The following is a 19,979-nucleotide window of genomic DNA, read 5'->3' on the forward strand; positions in this document are numbered from 1 at the left end:
AAGTATTTGTAACATACAAAATAGTGTTAGTTCTCTTTATCTGATGTTCTTTTTATCTGGAGTATTTAGACTCTAAAAATCACTTAGAAAAACATTAGGCCATCTAATATAAATTAGGTAAATTCTAGGCTGCTGTTACAAAAATAAATTAATAAAGTGGTTTCAGTAACACAGAATCGTATTTCTCCCTCTTGTTATTATAAGAGAGTAGCAGGTCAGCTCTGCTTAAAGCAACACTGAGGTTTCTGCCATCTTCTTGGCCAGTTTCCTTTTGGGTATTGTCATTGTTTTCATCTTCTTAGTTTTAAAATTTCTTACTCTTTGATTTAGTAAGTAATTCTACCCTTAGGAATCTATTCTAATGAAACCATAGACGAACTTACAGAAAATAATATACAGAGAAATATTCAATACTAAGAGAATTATCAGATAATGCATGCAGCAGCCACATAGTAGGATATTATGCAGCCACTAGAATATTTTGAAACTCATGAGGAAATTCATGGTGCAATGTTAATAGGAAGAAAAAAAATGATTCAAATTTCTGAATTTAGGATGACCTCACAATAAACTGTGGAAAATTCTGAAAGAGATGGGAATACCAGACCACCTGACCTGCCTCTTGAGAAACCTGTATGCAGGTCAGGAAGCAACAGTTAGAACTGGACATGGAGCAACAGACTGGTTCCAAATAGGAAAAGGAGTACGTCAAGGTTGTATATTGTCACCCTGCTTATTTAACTTATATGCAGAGTACATCATGAGGAACACTGGGCTGGAAGAAGCACAAGCTGGAATCAAGATTGCCAGGAGAAATATCAATAACCTCAGATATGCAGATGACACCACCCTTATGGCAGAAAGTGAAGAGGAACTCAAAAGCCTCTTGATGAAAGTGAAAGAGGAGAGTGAAAAGTTTGGCTTGAAGCTCAACATTCAGAAAACAAAGATCATGGCATCTGGTCCCATCAATTCATGACAAATAGATGGAAAAACAGTGGAAACAGTGTCAGACTTAATTTTTTGGGTCTCCAAAATCACTGCAGATGGTGATTGCAGCCATGAAATTAAAAGACGCTTACTCCTTGGAAGGAAAGTTATGACCAACCTAGATAGCATATTAAAAAGCAAAGACATTACTTTGCCAACAAAGGTCTGTCTAGTCAAGGCTGTGGTTTTTCCAGTGGTCATGTATGGATGTGAGAGTTGGACTGTGAAGAAAGCTGAGCACTGAAGAATTGATGTTTTTGAGCTGTGGTGTTGGAGAAGACTCTTGAGAGTCCCTTGGACTGCAAGGAGATCCAACCAGTCCATTCTAAAGGAGATCAGTCCTGGGTGTTCATTGGAAGGACTGATGCTAAAGCTGAAACTCCAATACTTTGGCCACCTCATGGGAAGAGTTGACTCACTGGAAAAGACTCTGATGCTGGGAGGGATTGGGGGCAGGAGGAGAAGGGGACGACAGAGAATGAGATGGCTGGATGGCATCACTGACTGATGGACATGAGTTTGAGTGAACTCCGGGAGTTGGTGATGGACAGGGAGGCCTGGCGTGCTGTGATTCATGGGGTCGCAAAGAGTCAGACACGGTTGAGAGACTGAACTGAACTGAACTGAACAACTTTGTTTAAAATAAATATATGACTAAAAGTTAAAACACCACAAGGTAAGACAGAATTTTATTTTCTTTGGCAGACTTTTACTTTGTTATTTGTTGTCTATGAATAATATATTTTCTATAATTAAATGTATTTTATAGTTTTATAATATAGTAAATGCTATTTAGAAATTACCAAGCAAAATAGATACACAGGAATGCTATCTCCTAAGAAAAAGTCTCTGAAGACTGAAGTATGAGATCTCAATAATTTCAGAATTTCCTTGTTTATAATTTTATCTCTGGTACACTGTAACTACTGTAATACCAACCTCTCTATTTATTCATTAGAAGACGTTCTGTTGCAAATATCAGAAACCAATCTAAGCACAACCAGTTAAACCCATAAAGAAGGAAGAGCTATCTCATGGCCATCCTTATTTAAGGATAGGAATGTTCGGGAGTCTTGGAAAGGTAATTGAACCAAGGTCTTGAAGGTTAGAGAGACTCTTTCTTCACTTTTTTTCTCCCCATTTATCTACTTTCTTCTTTTTTCTCTGTGTAGACTGGCCTTCTCTTTTTCTCTGGCCCACATCACAAACCACAGATGCTTGCTGATTCTCCTACATCCAGTGCTATAGTTCTAGTCTCAAAAGATATCTGAATCTCCTTCCTGGACCCAATTTTAAACTCCCAGGTAAAAGACCTAAAAAGGTGAAACTGCCCATTTCTAATCTTATTAAATGTGGGCAGTGTGGCAAGGTCATAAACAAGGCCCCAGGGGCTGACCCTGGGAATGGAGTTCACAGTGAAAGGGATCCATTCAAATATGGCTAACTGCATCCATCATCAAAAACTAGTAGAAATACATATACATAATGGAATATTACTAAGCTATAAAAAGGAATGCATTAGAGTCAGTGCTAATGAGGTGAATGAGCCTAGAGCCTATTATACAGAGTGAAGTAAGTCAGAAAATGAAAGTTAGAAATTTACATCGCTCAGTCGTGTCTGACTCTTTGCAACCCCATGGACTGTAGCCTACCAGGATCCTCCATCTATGGGATTTCCCAGGCAAGAATACTGGAGTGGGTTGCCATTTCCTTCTCCAGGGGATCCTCCTGACCCAGGATTCGAATCTGGATTCCCACATTGTAGGCAAACGCTTTACTGTCTGAGCCACCAAGGAAGTCCAAGTCAGAAAGAGAAAGACAAATATCGTATATTAATACATATACATGGAATCTAGAAAGATAGTACGTATGAGCCTATGTGCAGGGCAGCGAAGGAGACACAGACTTTTGGACACAGTGGGGGAAGAAGAGGGTGGGATGATTTGAGAGAATAGCATTGAAACCTATAAATTACCATATGTAAAAGAGACAGTCAGTGTGAGTTTGATGTATAATGTGGGGAACCGAAAGCCAGTGCTCTGTGAAAACCTGGAGGGAGGCGGTGGAGAGGGAGTTGGAAGGGGGCTTAAAGGAGGGAGGGGTCACATACACGCCTGTGACCGATTCATGTTGCTGTGTGGCAGAGGCCGTCACAATATTGTAAATAAATAAATCTACATCCAGATACTGGCTGGCATTCATAATTAGGCCTGATGTTTTCCTTTAGAATATAAATAATCTCACAGAGCACCAACATCAGACAGTCAACCTGTGACTATCTTATGGCATCCAAAGGGAACACACACACACAAACCACTTAGCAAAACTTTTACAAAAACAAGATCACTCTGCAAACTGCAAAAGTAACTAAACACCCCCTAATTTGGTCCACTATGTTGACTGCTTTTTCTCAAATTACAGTTTTAACCATCGTCTGGACTTCTTTCTTCTTAGATAACATTTACTAAGATTCCCAATCAGAGAATTACCCTACTCACTGACAATATCCATTCCAGAACAATGTCCACTTCCTCAAATCCTTCCCCAAAACACCTGGCCTGGGTCTAAATATTATAATAAGCTCGTTCTAACATTCTCTTATTAAAATGACTCGTGATTCTCCATAATGTGCAACCTCCTTCATTGCAGTAAGCAATAACAACTTGTTCAATTATAGGTGTATTCCTGATATTTCCTAAATTTAGGTATTTAGATTATTCCTAAATCTCTCTTCTGATGGGGGCAATGACACTCTAGGAGCCATGAACATCCCTAACACCCAGAGAGCAAAAGTGTTAGTTGCTCAGTCATGTCAGATTCTTTGTGACCCCATGGGTTGTAGTCCTCCAGGCTCCTCTGTCCATGGGATTCTCTAGGCAAGAATACTGGAGTGGGTTGCCATGGCCCCCTCCAGGGGATTTTCACAAGCCATGGATTGACCCAGATTTCCTGCATTGCAGGTGGATTCTTTACCATCTGAGCCACCAGGTAAGTCTAACACCCAGATACTAGATTCAAAGATCATTCTCCAATAAAAGGCAATAGGACTCCTTACAGGAAAAGCTGATTTAAAGGCTGGGGCAAGGAAAGAAAAACATAAACCTAGTCAATTATATCTCAATAAAACCAGAAGTAAAAATATTTTAATACAAATTAATAAATAAATAAAAGATAAGCCTAGAGCATTTTATGACCAGGAAGTAAGGAAGTACTGAAAAACTGGTGGGAACTTGTCAAAGGGACCCAAGTAGAATGGGCTTCCGATTACCAAATTTAAGGTAATTTGAAAAGAAAAATAATAAAGTTAGTAATAGGATATAGTTCTCAGAATAAGGTAAGAATCTATCTGTTCATGTTGATATAATTGAATACATAAACAAACAAGCGAGGAGGAATTTCTCTTCTTTACATTAAAATTCCAACTAAGAATGTAGAAAGAAATGAAGTTAAGTAGAAAAATATTTAGCAAACAAATTAGAGAAAAATCATCAATAGATTTTTAAAAGTTAGTGGGTAAAAATATAATGAAAAACAGGATACTTTCATAGTCTCAAAATATCTTACCACAAGATGCTAACTAATTGCAAAAGGAAAAACAGTAACTCTGGAGACAAGAAAATTGGCAAACATGACCTTAATCAAGTTAACATCACTCGCAATGGGAAAAGTCTTATTCATGTGCCTCTTGATGCCACACGGAGATAAACACATCATAACTTCTGAAGTAATCAGGAAGAAATGTCTGACACACACAAATTGAGGGATATTCTACCAAAAAAAAAAAAAAACTTGCTAGAAGAGCACTAATGTAAAAGCAAAGAAGGATAGGAGGACTTATCTAGATTAAATGACTTATCTAGATTAAAAAGTAAAAATAACGTATGATCCTGTACCAGAAAAAAGGACATTAGTTGGTAAAATATGAATAAAGTCTATAAATAATAATATTGCTTCATGTCAATTTTCAGATATTGATAGCTGTACTATAGTTATGTAAGATGTTAACATTTAGAATATCAAGATTACTGTTATGTGAGAACTTTTACTACAGTTTTTGAGCATTTCCATAAGTCTGAAGTTATTTTTAAATGAAAACCTCTTTTAATTTAAGAATTAAAAAATAGGCCCTACTGCTATGCTTTTTTGCTTGTCTTGTATTAAATTAGCAGCCAGTTAAATTTTAAGCCTTAAAAAGTCATTTGTCATACGTGCCTAAGGAAATAGTTGACACACATGTTCGGTTAAGTTCAGTTCAGTCACTCAGTCATGTCCGACTCTTTGCGACCCCATGAATCACAGCATACCAGGCCTCCCTGTCCATCACTAACCCCCGGAATTCACTCAAACTCACCTCCATCGAGTCGGTGATGCCATCCAGCCATCTCATTCTCTGTCGTCCCCTTCTCCTCCTGCCCCCAATCCCTCCCAGCATCAGAGTCTTTTCCAGTGAGTCAACTCTTCGCATGAGGTGGCCAAAGTACTGGAGTTTCAGCTTTAGCATCAGTCCTTCCAATGAACACCCAGGATTGATCTCCTTTAGAATAGACTGGTTGGATCTCCTTGCAGTCCAAGGGACTCTCAAGAGTCTTCTCCAGCATCACAGTTCAAAAGCATCAATTCTTCGGTGATCAGCTTTCTTCACAGTCCAACTCTCACAACCATACATGACCACTGGAAAAACCATTGCCTTGACTGGACACACATGTTAGATGGGGAAAATTATCAAGAAATATATACTGTCTAAATATTGAAGTTCACTCATGTTCAGTCTCCAAAAACACTGCTGCTGCTGCTGCTAAGTTGCTTCAGTCGTGTCCGACTCTGTGCGACCCCATGGACGGCAGCCAACCAGGCTCCGCTGTCCCTGGGATTCTCCAGGCAAGAACACTGGAGTGGGTTGCCATTTCCTTCTCCAAAAACGCTAGTGTTCATATTATATGGGATTGGAAAAGTTGCCCAGGCAATTCATTACACTGAAGCTTTTTCCTCTTTTAATCTGTTTCCTTATTTTTCTGAATTCCTTACTAATATTGCATTTTAAGATTCTGTTCTATTTATTTTTCTTTCTTAGATGATTTTATGACTTTATAGCTCTCAAAATATGTTTTTAACAAAAGTAATCAACACTCACACACAAAAACATAAGAGGAGACAGAAAGGAACAGAAAGCTTATTCGAAGAAATAGTGACTGAGAACTTACCAAATTTGCAGAAATATGGACACATCAAGTTCAAGAAGCTAATAGGTCACCCAAAATTTCAACCCAAAACAATCTTCTCCAAGTCACATTATAATTAAACTGTCTAATATCAAAAACAAAGAGAATTTTAATTTATTTGTAATTAAAAGATAATTGCCTCATGGTATTGTGTTGGTTTCTACCAAACACATCAGCTGTAGGTTTACCCATGTCCCCTCCCACTTGAACATCCCTCTCACCAACAAACAGAATTTTAAAAGCAGGAAGAGAAGAAAGTCCTCACTTACAACGGAACTCCCGTAAAGTGATCAGTGGATTTTTCAATCCACACAGCCCAGGAAAGATTGTAATTATATATCCAAAGTGCTGAAATTTTCGAGGAATAAAAAGCAACAAACCTGTCAACCAAGAAGACTTTATCTGGCAAAGTACTACTTCAAAATGAGGAGAAATAAAGACTTTCCCCAAAAAACAAAAGCTGAGGAAAGTCATCACTACTAGACCTGTCTTACAAGAAATGATGGAAAGAGTTTTTTAAACTGAAATAAAAGGATTCTAATTAGTAACATGAAAATATTTGAAAGTATAAAGCACACTTACAATGATAAGTATATCATCAAATTAAGACTACTCAGACTGTAATTTGGTGGTGTGTTAAGCTCTCAACTCTGATGAAAGTGAAAGAGGAGAGTGAAAAGGTTGGCTTGAAGCTCAACATTCAGAAAACAAAGATCATGGCATCTGGTCCCATCACTTCATGGGAAATAGATGGAAAAACAGTGGAAGCAGTGTCAGACTTTATTTTTTGGGGCTCCAAAATCACTGCAGATGCTGATTGCAGCCATGAAATTAAAAGACGCTTACTCCTTGGAAGGAAAGTTATGACCAACCTAGATAGCATATTAAAAAGCAGAGACATTACTTTTCCAACAAAGGTCCGTCTAGTCAAGGCTATGGTTTTTCCCATGGTCATGTATGGATGTGAGAGTTGGACTGTGAAGAAAGCTGATCGCCGAAGAATTGATACTTTTGAACTGTGGTGTTGGAGAAGACTCTTGAGAGTCCCTTGGACTGCAAGGAGATCCAACCAGTCCATTCTAAAGGATATCAATCCTGGGTGTTCATTGGAAGGACTGATGCTAAAGCTGAAACTCCAATACTTTGGCCACCTCATGCGACGAGTTGACTCACTGGAAAAGACTCTGATGCTGGGAAAGGTTGGGGGTGGGAGGAAAAGGGGATGACAGAGAATGAGATGGCTGGATGGCATCACCGACTCTGTGGACATGAGTTTGAGTGAACTCCGGGAGCTGGTGATGGACAGGGAGGCCTGGCGTGCTGTGATTCATGGGGTTGCGGAGAGTCAGACACGATTGAACGACTGAACTGAACTGAAGCTCTCAACTCTAGTATAAAAGGTAAAGGACAAAAGTGTTAAAAATAGCTATAGCCATGATAATTTGTTAATGGATATGCAATACTAATATTAAAAGATATCAGCTGAGATAACAAAACAAAACTTGGGGGGTTGGGGGAGAATAAAAAGGTAGAGTTTTTATATGTGATTTTAGTTGTTATCTATATAAAATACGATTACATCTAACATGTTTTATGTTTGTCTCATGGTAACCACAAAGCAAAAACTTACAGTAGAGACACAAAAGATAAAGGGAAGGAAATCAAACAAAGCATACCTCTACAGAAAATCATCAGTTCACAAAAGAAGACAGCAAAAGAAGAGGAAAGAAACAAGGGAACTGTGAAATACCATAAGACAATAAGATGATATTAAGTTCTTATCTAGCAATAATTACTTTACTGTAAATATATTAAACTCTACTGTCAAAAGGCATATAGGGACTGACTGAATTAAAAAAAGAAAAGAAAAAAGACACATACATCAATGGAACAGAAGAAAGAGCCCAGAAAAAACCTACACATACATGGTCAACTAATATTTGACAAAAGTGCCAACGGGGAAAGGAGAGTCTCTTCAGTAAATGTTGCTGGGAAAACTGGATAACACATGCAAAAGAATAAAAATAGACCCCTATCTTATACCACTCACAGAAATTAACTTGAAATGGACTGCATGCTTAAATGTGGGACTTGAAACTGTAAAAATCTTAGAAGGAAACATAAGGAGTAAGCCACTCTACATTGGTCTTGGCAATGGAGTTTTTGGTTACAACACTGAAAGTTCAAGCAGCAAAAGCAAAAAATTATTAAGTAAGACCTGCATCAAACTAAAAAGCTCTGCACAGCAAAAGAACAATCAATAGAATGAAAAATCAACCTTCAGAATGGCATAAAATATTTGCAGATATTTAACTGATAAGGGATTAATATTTAATATTTAAGGAACTACAGTCCCAAAGAAAAAAGATTAAATAATCCAACTAAAAATGGGTGGTGGACCTGAATAGATATTTTCCCAAAGAAGACAAATGGCCAACAGTTACACATAAATTATATCCAAGCAAAAATGTCAGAGTATCATATCTGAAGCAACAATGTTAAACTATTAACATCCATGAATTCTAGTATTAGAATCACAAATCTTTGATAGCACTTCCAAATTTATTTCTTCTTCCACCAAAATCAAAAAATTAAAATAAAACTTCACCTACCATTTTTATAAAACAAAGGAAAAGAAGGAAATAAACTAGCAACTCTTAATCCTTTTCTCTTTCTTTCTACATTCACTAACTTTCTACTGAGCTGTCACCAGTGTTTTACAATAAAGAAGACCATTCCATTGTTTTGCTATATCCTGTCATTCAGTATCCAACGCCTGACTGTATTGTCATTCTTGAGTGCAAGAGGCCTGCAAACACTAGAACAGCTTTTCACAATAACCCGCTGGCTGAGAAACCTGAGCAAACAAAGAAGGGAGAAAATTAACTCTGGTCTCTGGCCAAAATAATTTGCTTATGATAAACAAAATAGACAATTTCCAGTTCCCACCCCATAACAGATTAAGACCACCTGTTGTTAATTCTCTTCAAATATTTGATAGTTCTTACTCCTGTTTCTCAGTTATGTCATTATTCTTCGCTTTTATTTTAACCCGTGAAGCACTATTTGCTTTTCCTTGGCTTTCTACTTTTATTAATAGAGTCAGTTCAGTTCAGTTCAGTTCAGTCGCTCAGTCATGTCCGATTCTCCGCGACCCCGTGAATCACAGCACGCCAGGCCTCCCTGTCCATCACCAACTTCCGGAGTTCACCCAAACTCATGTCCACAGAGTCGGTGATGCCATCCAGCCATCTCATTCTCTGTCATCCCCTTCTCCTCCCGCCCCCAACCTTTCCCAGCATCAGAGTCTTTTCCAGTGAGTCAACTCGTCGCATGAGGTGGCCAAAGTATTGGAGTTTCAGCTTTAGCATCAGTCCTTCCAATGAACACCCAGGATTGATATCCTTTAGAATGGACTGGTTGGATCTCCTTGACGTAGCCACTTCTAATTGCTTTTTGCCTCTCTCAACCCAAGATTTATTATCATACTAAGTGAAGTCAGACAGAGAATAATAAGGATCACATATGCAGAATTTTATATATATATACACACACATACATACAGAATCTAAAAAAGAAAAAATGATACAGTGAACTTATTTACAAAATAGAAACAGACTCACAGACTTAGAGAAGGAACTTATGGTTACCAGGAAGGAATGGGGGTGGGGGACGGATAGATTGGATGTTTGGGGTCAACACGCACACACTACCGTATTTAAAATAGATAATCAACAAGGACCTACTGTATATAGCACAGGGAATGCTGCAGAATATTGTGTCATAACCTAAATGGGAAAAGAATGTGAAAATGAATAGATACAAGTATATATATAACTGAATCATTTTGCTGTACACTCGAAGTAACAACATTGTTAATCAGCTTTGTGACAATATTTTTTAAAAATAAATAGGAATCTAAAACTCTGATCTTGTTGCTCCTTAGCAAATGTTGTCCAACTTAGTGTGAAGTCTTTCTCTGAAGTTTCCTGAAACAGCTTATTGACTTCACTTCTCCTACATACCTCTGAAGTGGAAGATGCTGGTTCTCCCTCACTTCACATATTTTAGCCATTAAATAATGTGTAACTCCTGAGTGCCTCTTGTATCACTGAGGGGAGCAGCAGGCAAAAGAATGAAATTGTATCGACTAAATGACATGGCTGCTTAGAAGTGGCAGGTTATGGAGTGAAATAGGGAACATTAAGAGATGCAGAGATTAGCAAAAATGGAAAGGCATTACCATCCCTAGGGCTAAGGGAAAGGAACATTTTTACAGAACCTAGTGAGAGTATAAGATGTGGAGCTCTAGTTTTTGAAGGCCTTGGCTACTACTGGAAGTATACTGAAATAAAGGATTGAGCAGGGAAAAAAGAGGGCAACCTGTCTCTCCTCTTGCCCTCCAATTTCTTACTAATGTCTCACCTTGGTGAAATTCATTTACAAGCCAGTCTGATTTTATGGGGGAAGGAACAAACAGAAAATGACCAGCACAACACCGAAGACATAAATGTTTCCACCTCCATATAAAAACCTTTCCTCCTGTAAAGCTCATGGTATCTGACTATGCCACCCTGTGCCAGTTCTCAGTGCTGTCATTTGCTTGTCCGACTTTCCACTGTAACTCCTGTCATCTCTGGCAGCCTCACAATATATGCGGATGGCCCTTCTGATAATCTGGCCTCAAAGTTGTTTATCTCATCAACAACATCTGCCTATGTCCTGGTTCATCAGTTCATGGGAAGCTACTGATCACAGCCCTATATCTCACACTGGGTGGTACAGGTTACTGATGAGATATGGAGTCCTGCAGCTTCCCATTCCCAAATTTATCTGCATCCATTCTTCCTCTTCCTTTACTTTCAAAGAATAGGTTCTTTCTTTCTCCTGTTCAGACCAATTTATCTACCTGTGTTCTTTATTTGATCCCTTCTTTTCTCTTTCAGGACTTTGCTCCAAAGGTTGCATTCTCTTCCTTTCTACGATCACCCTCCTCAAACACCATATACAGTCTCAAGTACCTCTCATTTAAGAAAAAAATAAGGAAAAAGAAACTGAATACTATTATTAACCCAAAAATCTCCTTATAGTCACTGCCTTGGTTCTCTTCTTAGCATGTTCCTCCAAACAGCCTACACTTCTATCTACTTTCTCATATTCTCTCACAATAGTTAACATTTGGCAGTGTGTCTTAGCTGCCATCACTCACTCAACCGAACCCATCTCATAGAACAACTATAATATTTTTTGAAATGCTAAATCCAGTAAGCACTTTTCAGTGCCTTTGTGTGGCATCTGACATTGTTGGCTATTCCTAGTTCCATTCTTTATGACTTCTGACAACAATACTCTTTCCTTAGCTTTTTCCTTTCTCTGGCTTTTCCTTATTGGTTTCATTTACTGAATCTACTAGTAGCTGTAGCTACTTCTTAAATGTCAGTGTTCCTGAAGAATCTGTTCTTGGCCCATGACAGTCAGTTGACTTGATATTTCTGGTCGGTGTTACTCTTCATTATCTCAGAGCTTCAGCTACCACCCTGTGCCAATGGCTTCCAAATTCCTGCCTCCAGGCCGGATCTCGAGTCCAAGTTCTAGACCTCATATATTTATTCAACAAATACTTAAACAGTACTTTCTATGTTCAAGACACTGCATTTTACAAATATTACTTAGTTTAATCCAGTAACAACCCAAAAGGTCTACTTTTTTAAAGATGAAGAAAACTCAGACATTGACTGGCTGAATACATTGTCCAAGGTCACATAACTGGTACTTGACAAGGCAAGGAATTGAACTCAAACAGTCAAGCTCCAGTGTCTATGTTGTTAACCATTATGCTGTCCTGCAGTTATACTACATAATTTCTTGGTGTCTTCATTTTTTTATTCCTTGAGTATCTTTAACTTGTCATGTCCAAAATCATTTATCTCCTCTCTCTAAAAACTGACTTTTCTAATTCTAACCAACATCAGACAGGCTAATATTCAAAGATTCCTTTAATGTGATATTTTAAAATTATTTGTTCAATATTTAATGGGATATGATGGGAGAAAGTGACTTAATAAACACTGTATACTCATATCTTTATGATAGAGACTTCCTACATCACCTGACAAAATAAAATATTTTGATATTTTTGAAATTCTCTTATTTTACAGTTTTCATCACTTCAAAACAAATTACCTATTAGTAAGGATGAAGTTTCACTTCTATGGACGTAGTCTTTTAAAAATATATTTAAGGGTTTTTTTAATTTATAAGTGAACAAAGTATTTTATGACCACTTTTTGAATTGTAATATTTTATACAGATAGTGTCAAATAAAAGAGATGCTGTTTGAATGGGTGTTTCTAGATCCAATGACTCCCTCTTTACACATGTGATAGAGTTTTAAAGTAAACAAAAATTACTCTGGAAATAAACTTTGTTAACATGTCAGTGAATACTTTATCCACATAGAATCTCTACAACATTGTAGGTAAATCCATCTTAATGAGCTATTCTAAATGCTTGTAAAACCACATGCCAGATTTACAAATAAAATTCCTTAGCACTTTTTCTGTAATATTTGAAACAGAGGATGAGGTATAATTAGAATCGTGAGGACAAATAAACTAACTGCTCATTTTTGTAAATATTTCCTGCAATATAATTTGGCTTCATATTAAGAAACGTAGTGCAACAGGCCACCTAGCAAGATTATAGTACCGTCGGTGAGTAGTCAAGGATTATCTCGCTGTGCATGCTTGTAATGTCAGTTCCACCAAAAAAAAAGAAAAACAAACGCTTGCAATCAATCAACTTTTAGTAACAAAATATTTAAAGTAATATTCTGATATAGCAGAGGTTGAGTATTGCTCTATTTTATTTTTCACTTTATATTCAAGAAAATGTATACTAAAATAGGAGAAACAGAAATACATTCACTAATTCACTCATCAAAGCAGAGTGCATCTTCTGAAATTTAAAAAATATCTTAGTTTTTCTCTCTTTAAGTTTTTTTCAATCAAGCAACCTCTTAAACATTAAGATGTTTAAGTTTTAGCTAGCAAAATAAACAGATAAAACACATCACATGTTCTAGGTAAACAGCACCTTGCCATACTTTAGTTAAGTTCAGAATTGTAGTTGACAGTAGGTATTGGCCTCAGGTGACTTATATCTGCTTTCAGGCTTGGGGACAAGACACCTTGTAGCTACACCTTGCAACTTGAATGCATGCTTCCCATCATTCCTCAAAGGAAGGAGGGTGGCATCAGTGAAGGGCTGCTTTTATTCCTCTTCCACATGCTATATCATTTACCAACATTGGGAACAATTTACCTGGAAAACACCAATTTAAGGGGTTGCATGTGAAACCTTGAGGCATTAACTGGCCCCATAGCTAAAATTTATGACAGTGGTATTTTAGTATCTTTTCTAGATTGATGCCTTGGGCAGCTGCTTATAGGCCTGACTCAGCACCTAGCTCTGCATTCTCCTCATTTGTGGACTGTAAAAAACATCTAACCAATGAGATCTAAGATAGAAATCAGAATCATCAAAATTCTTCTCTATCTCTCAATCCTCTTTCCAAATTCAGAATGTTATTAGTACCAAGCTTTTGGGCTATCCTGGTCTGTCATATACCAATCTATACACCTTATTAGGAATGGTTAGCATCACTCTTTCTTCTCCCACTTTCCTCTTTCTACGTCCCTTGAAGGTAGAAAAGTTGCCTTATTCTTCTTTATCCCTAGTCCCTAAGGCAATACCTGACCTATAGCTCATGATTTTTAAATAATTATTGAAGGGATGAAACTAGTACCTGTGGCAATAACTGGCCTACAGCTCATGATTTTTAAATAATTACTGAAGGAATGAATCAATGAATCCACCTCCGAGCCAGCACTAGGAAAACTGTCCAGAATATAAAGTAAAGCATAGGAGAGCATCACATGGTTATCTGAAGATTCATATAGAGCACACAAAAATAACCATAGCACCTCTCTCAAAGATCAGGATACAAAAAGTAAGTGACAAGTAGCACTTTGGGGATGACTCACTAACAACACGCAGAAAACAACCACCTTTCTTTATACTATGCTTGGATTGTCCATAAAATTTGGTTCTTCCAGTTGAGGAAGCCGCCATCTCTCTCAATAGATGGTGCTGTTTATGGTGCAAAGAGGTTAGCCTCTCTTTTCTAATATGTGGTGAAACTTTAAAGTTAGCCAAAATTATGTAATAAACTTTGTAAAATATATACATGTTTTATCCACGTAGATTTGAAAGTAAATTCATAAGAAATGAGATTCAATTTCACAAATTTGAGAACAGAAAGACTTGGGCCCAAATTAGGGCCTCTGCACTGCTTTTTAAACGCTTTGATCTCTCTTAACTAAATTTCTGAATATTCCCATGCTTCAGTGAATTGTATATGCACTGCTTTCCTTCAGAGCCAAAGCCTCATAATTTGTATTCCAGGGCTCAAGAGTTTCATTGTCTCAAAATCACATTTAGCTTTATTCACAGGTCTATAGCTATTGTGATGCTTAAAGTCTTACAAGGAACTTTACCAATGGTTTTTTAAGTTTTCTGAAAGAACCCCGACTGTGTGTATAAGAAAAACAGAAAGCATTAGTGAATCCACCCCAGACATCAGAAATTTCAGAAGTTCCTTTCTACATTGGACCTGACTTCCTTTACATGTGGGGATTTGAAATATTCAAGGGAGAAGGGTCTCTCTATAAGCAGAATCTCTCTATTCTCTTGAGAACGTCTTTACCCATTCCATAGCAATGTCTACCACAGCAATAGACTGTTGAACAATGTACAGTCTCAGCCTTTCATGTATTCCTATTATAATATGGGAGATAAGCTAGATCAAGAGTGCTACAGTAGAGATTTAATTGAAATAATCATAGGAATTTGTAACACAAAGCAGCTAACTCTTTTAGAAGACTTAAGAAAGACTTCACAGAGCATATAACATTTGAATTAGCTATTAATGAAAGATTGGGACTCTATTAAGTAAGAAATACAGATGGAAGAGTGGATGATGTAATATTATAATTGGATTTATGTTCTTTGCAAAAAATTACTTAGTCATTGGAGTGATACCAGAAAATTTTCAACAAGGGAGTAATAGGACTGGCTTTAGCATTGAGTAATTGGTGCAAAGGTGCACTATGTAACCTTAAAGCTTATAAATTGCTAAGATCCAGGAGACTCACATATTTTTCAATTATGGGAAAGGAATGATATAGGAAGAGGAAGAAAGGGGTATAAGCCAGGGATCCTGAGCTCTATCTCACCTTTACAGCCTCTGATAGTGGGACTCCATTCAGGTGACCCTCCAACGCCAAAGATGTGTTCTTTTAGCATTAAAATAAACAGTTCTTGAGATACAGCTTCCAATTTTCCCATGAGAACCCACTGAGTTTTGATCATTAAAGTCTAAGAATAATTCCTTTCCTATAAGCCAAAGTGGAACTCCCTGAAACTTTCATTCACTTAGTTTAATTTTTAGTGATTAAGGTAATGGTATTCTTTGGAAATATAAAGAATGGCTATGAACATTTACCCCAGAAAAGTATATGTATAGGCAAAACTCACAAAAAACCCAAATGAACTTTTTGGCCAAACCAATACTTTGTTGGGTTTGGAGGGCTACTTGAAAATTTTCCACGGATGCCCAAATTAAGAACCCTTAACCTATAGCAACTCAAATAAAAGCCTACTTACACTTCTGTATTACAGTTTCTTTTTTTTTATTGGAGGATAATTATTTTACAATATTATATTGGTTGGTTTTGCCATACATTGACATGAAGCCAACCCGGGTGTACATGAGTTCCCCTTCCTGAACCCCCCTTCCCACCTCCCTCCTCCCTTTATCCTCCCTCTGGGTCATCCCCGCACACCAGCCCCGAGCATCCTGTAACATGCATCAACCCTGAACTGGCGATTCGTTTCACATATGACAACATACATGTTTCAATGCCATATTTGAAAACAGTTTACATATTTTTTCTTTGCTTGTCAAACACTGATAAAGCCTGCTGCTGCTGCTGCTAAGTCACTTCAGTCATGTCCGACTCTATGCGACCCCATAGATGGTAGCCCACCAGGTTCCCCTGTCCCTGGGATTCTCCAGGCAAGAACACTGGAGTGGGTTGCCACTGCCTTCTCCAATGCATGAAAGTGAAAAGTGAAAGTGAAGTCGCTCAGTTGTGCCCAACTCTTAGCAACCCCATGGACTATAGCCCACCAGGCTCCTCCATCCATGGGATTTTCCAGGCAAGAGTACTGGAGTGGGGTGCCATTGCCTTCTCCAGATAAAGCCTTACTATGTTCAAATACTTTTCAGACATTTTATTTTTATTAACTCATTTGATTCTCTTGCAATGTTTGATTCTCTAGAAACATTATATATTAGGCACTATTATTTTTCCCCCTTTTACAAATGAAGAAGCTGAAAGGACAGAAGAAAGTACAGGAAGTACAGAAGAAGTAAATAACTTCCTCAAAGTCACAGACCTACTAAGTAGAAGAATTAAGATTTGAAAGTAAACAATCTGGCTTCTGAGCCTCCACTTAGCACTGTGATACCTTATTGATGTTTAGTTTGGAAAAGAGAAGTCCAACTTCTTTGACTATGTTTATATTTCATAAATTTTAGGCTCCTCATTCTTTTCTAGACAACGTATTCTGACAATACCCCTTTAAAATGTGTTGCCCAGTTCCAAGCACTGTAAATGCATTGGTACAGCACCACACCGAATCAGCTTGTTTTGAAAGCCACTAACGGGTCATTCATGCTGGGGAAGAACAGGATAAAGGAGGAGGCCTATGGGTCTTCAGCTTCACACTGTTCTGGGTCCTCTGGGCTAGGGTTAGGAATAGCTCTGGGATGGATATATCTGCAAGACTTTGTTATGTAATGTAACAAATTTTTTGTTACATAATATCCCAGACAAAGTCATGCATGGATTCTTTTCCACTCAGAACAAAACCTTTTCCAGGCTGCAAATAGTCATCCCTAAGAGAATTAAGTGGTCTCTAATTAAGAACAGTACTACTAAATCCTCGTCTGAACCACAAAATAACCACACTTGAGGAGTCCACAGTCCTAAATGGAGAAGGACTGTTAATCTATGTTGATACCTTTAGTTTGATTTTATTTTATTAGATGGATTTTATAGTGGTTATTATCTCCTGGTTTACATAATCCTACACTTCCCTTAAGGCAATGTGAATTGAGATTCATTGGACTTTGAATTTACAATCCAGTGCAGCTGGCAGTGCTGGGATTCAAATTCAATACCACAGAACACCACACTAGTAGATACATGTTTGGAAAGTTGGGGGTTGGTGGGGAGTTGCTGGGATGTGATCCATCAAATTGTCTGAGGTGAGGTGTTTGGGAATTTGTACTACAAGTGAATCTAAACTTCAACTAATTTGACTTAAAGGTTCCATGACCTCTCTTAAGTGGGAGACTCCCTTGCTCCGGAGTACTTACCCTCCATCTTTGTCTGTTGCTAATAATTTAGCCAGCGACAAGGCATGCTTAAAGATCGGCTTTTTTCTGCAACAAACATGACTTCAGCCCAAGTATTTAAGCACCTGAACTCAAGTGAGGATAATAAATGTCAAAAGGATATTTATAGCTTGGTATATGGAGACTTTCCAGGTCCCTGTTCTGCAATAACACAGATCCATCTGCTAAGGGCATTAGAGTTGTGTGTTGTTGCTTTTCTTTTTTTTGGATGATAGGTTCTGAAAATAGAAAAGCTGCAGTATGCAAAGACTGACATTGATTTTAACCCTTTCCTACTCAAATAATTATTGACTTAGTAGTTAATTACTGAGGGTAAAGTTTCTCTACAATTCCTGGCCTTTGGATGCAAGCCCAGAAGAAACCTTAGCTCAGTCTTATATAAGCCCCTGTCATCATTGTGCTGATAGATCTACCTGAGGATTTACTGTATACTTGTCAGACTTTAGGGACCTGGGGTTAGTCCACTCCCTAATCTATCGTTGGAATTATGATTGCTTTTACTGCTACACCATAAACATGGTTACCACTTGTACTATCATAAACTAATGTATTTCTGTCCTAAAGTCTTAGACAGAGTATCTTTAAACACCTACAAAGAGAGTTTATATGCATTTGTACCAGGAGGTCATTTAATTCACTTCTATGATTGGCAAGGGGAGGAATAACCTCTCTGGTTCCTTTCCATCTGTGTGCCCCAATCTTGAGAATTTCCATAGAGCTGAATGAAAGCTTCTAAATGAGAAGTTTAGTACGTTTGTTGAAATTAACACTAAAGTACAAGTCTAAACAACACAATAAATGGAAGAAGAATGATGTCTCTTCTGTCACTAATTGCATATTCTCTGCAGCACAAAAGAAGACAATACTTTTAATACGAGGAGTGTGTCTCATTTTATAACTGTACTTGTTCTGAAATAGTATGAAAATTACATTTTGCACAATATATTTTCCCTTATAGCAGTGTCAAGAATATATCATTTCTAGGTCAACAACTGTCATTTTCTTCTCTTTTTAAATTTAAGTTTAGTTTAACAAAGATCCCAGTTGGTCTGCACAAAGTACACCCCTAATTTGTTTCTTTTTCACTTCCATTCTGTAGTGCCATACCTTGTTGTCATTCTAAATCATCTCCCTGCATATACTTGATTTTAAATCTTTTCTTGATCTGCGTTTCTCTAATAATGAGTGATGTTGGACATCTTTTCATATGACTCTTGGCCATCTGTATGTCTTCTTTGGAGAAGTGTCTATTTAGATCTTCTGCCCATTTTTTGATTAGGCTGTTTGTTTTTCTGACATTGAGCTATATGAAATGCTTATATGTTTTGGAGATTAATCCTTTGTCAGTTGCTGCTTTTGCAATTACTTTTTCCCATTCTGAAGGTTGTCTTTTTGATGAAAAGTGGTTATGGTTGCCTTTGCTGTGCAAAAGCTTTTAAATTTAATTAGGTCCCATGTGTTTATTTTGTTTTTAATTTCCATTACTCTAGGAGGTGAATCAAAAAAGATCTTGCTGTGATTTAGGTCAAAGAGTGTACGTCTGTTTTCTTCTAAGAACTTTATAGTTTCTGGCCTTACGTTTAAGTCTTTAATCCATTTTGAGTTTATTTTTGTATATAGTGTTAAGAAGTGTTCTAATTTCATTCTTTCACATGTAGCTGTACAGTTTTCCCGGCACCACGTATTGAAGAGGCAATCTTTTCTCCATTGTATATTCTTGCCTCTTTTGTCAAAGATTAGCTCACCATTGGTGCATGGGTTTGTCTTTGGGCTTTCTAGCTCATTTCATTGGTCTATATTTCTGTCTTTGTGCCAGTACCATGCTGTCTTGATTATTGTAGCTTTGTAGTATAGTCTGAAGCCAGGGAGCTCGATTCCTCCAGTTCCATTCTTCTTTCTCAAGATTGCTTTAGCTATTCAGGGTCTTTTTGCTTCTATACAAATTGTGAAATTTTTTGTCATAATTCTGTGAAAAATGCCATTGGTAGTTTTACAGGCATTGCACTGAATCAGTAGATTCCTTTGGGTAGTACAGTCATTTTTTACAATATTGATTCTTCCAATCTAAGAACATGGTATATTTCTCCAAGTGTTTGTGTCATCTTTGATTTCTTTCATCAGTATCTTAGTTTTCTGCGTATAGATCTTTTGTCTCCTTAGGTAGGTTTATTCCTAGGTATTTTATTATTTTTGTTGCAATTGTGAGTGGGATTATTTCCTTAATT

This window comes from Moschus berezovskii, chromosome 4 (genome assembly GCF_049115385.1).
Source record: "Moschus berezovskii isolate FMDL1 chromosome 4, NW_MosBer_1.0, whole genome shotgun sequence".
Lineage (NCBI taxonomy): Eukaryota > Metazoa > Chordata > Mammalia > Artiodactyla > Moschidae > Moschus > Moschus berezovskii.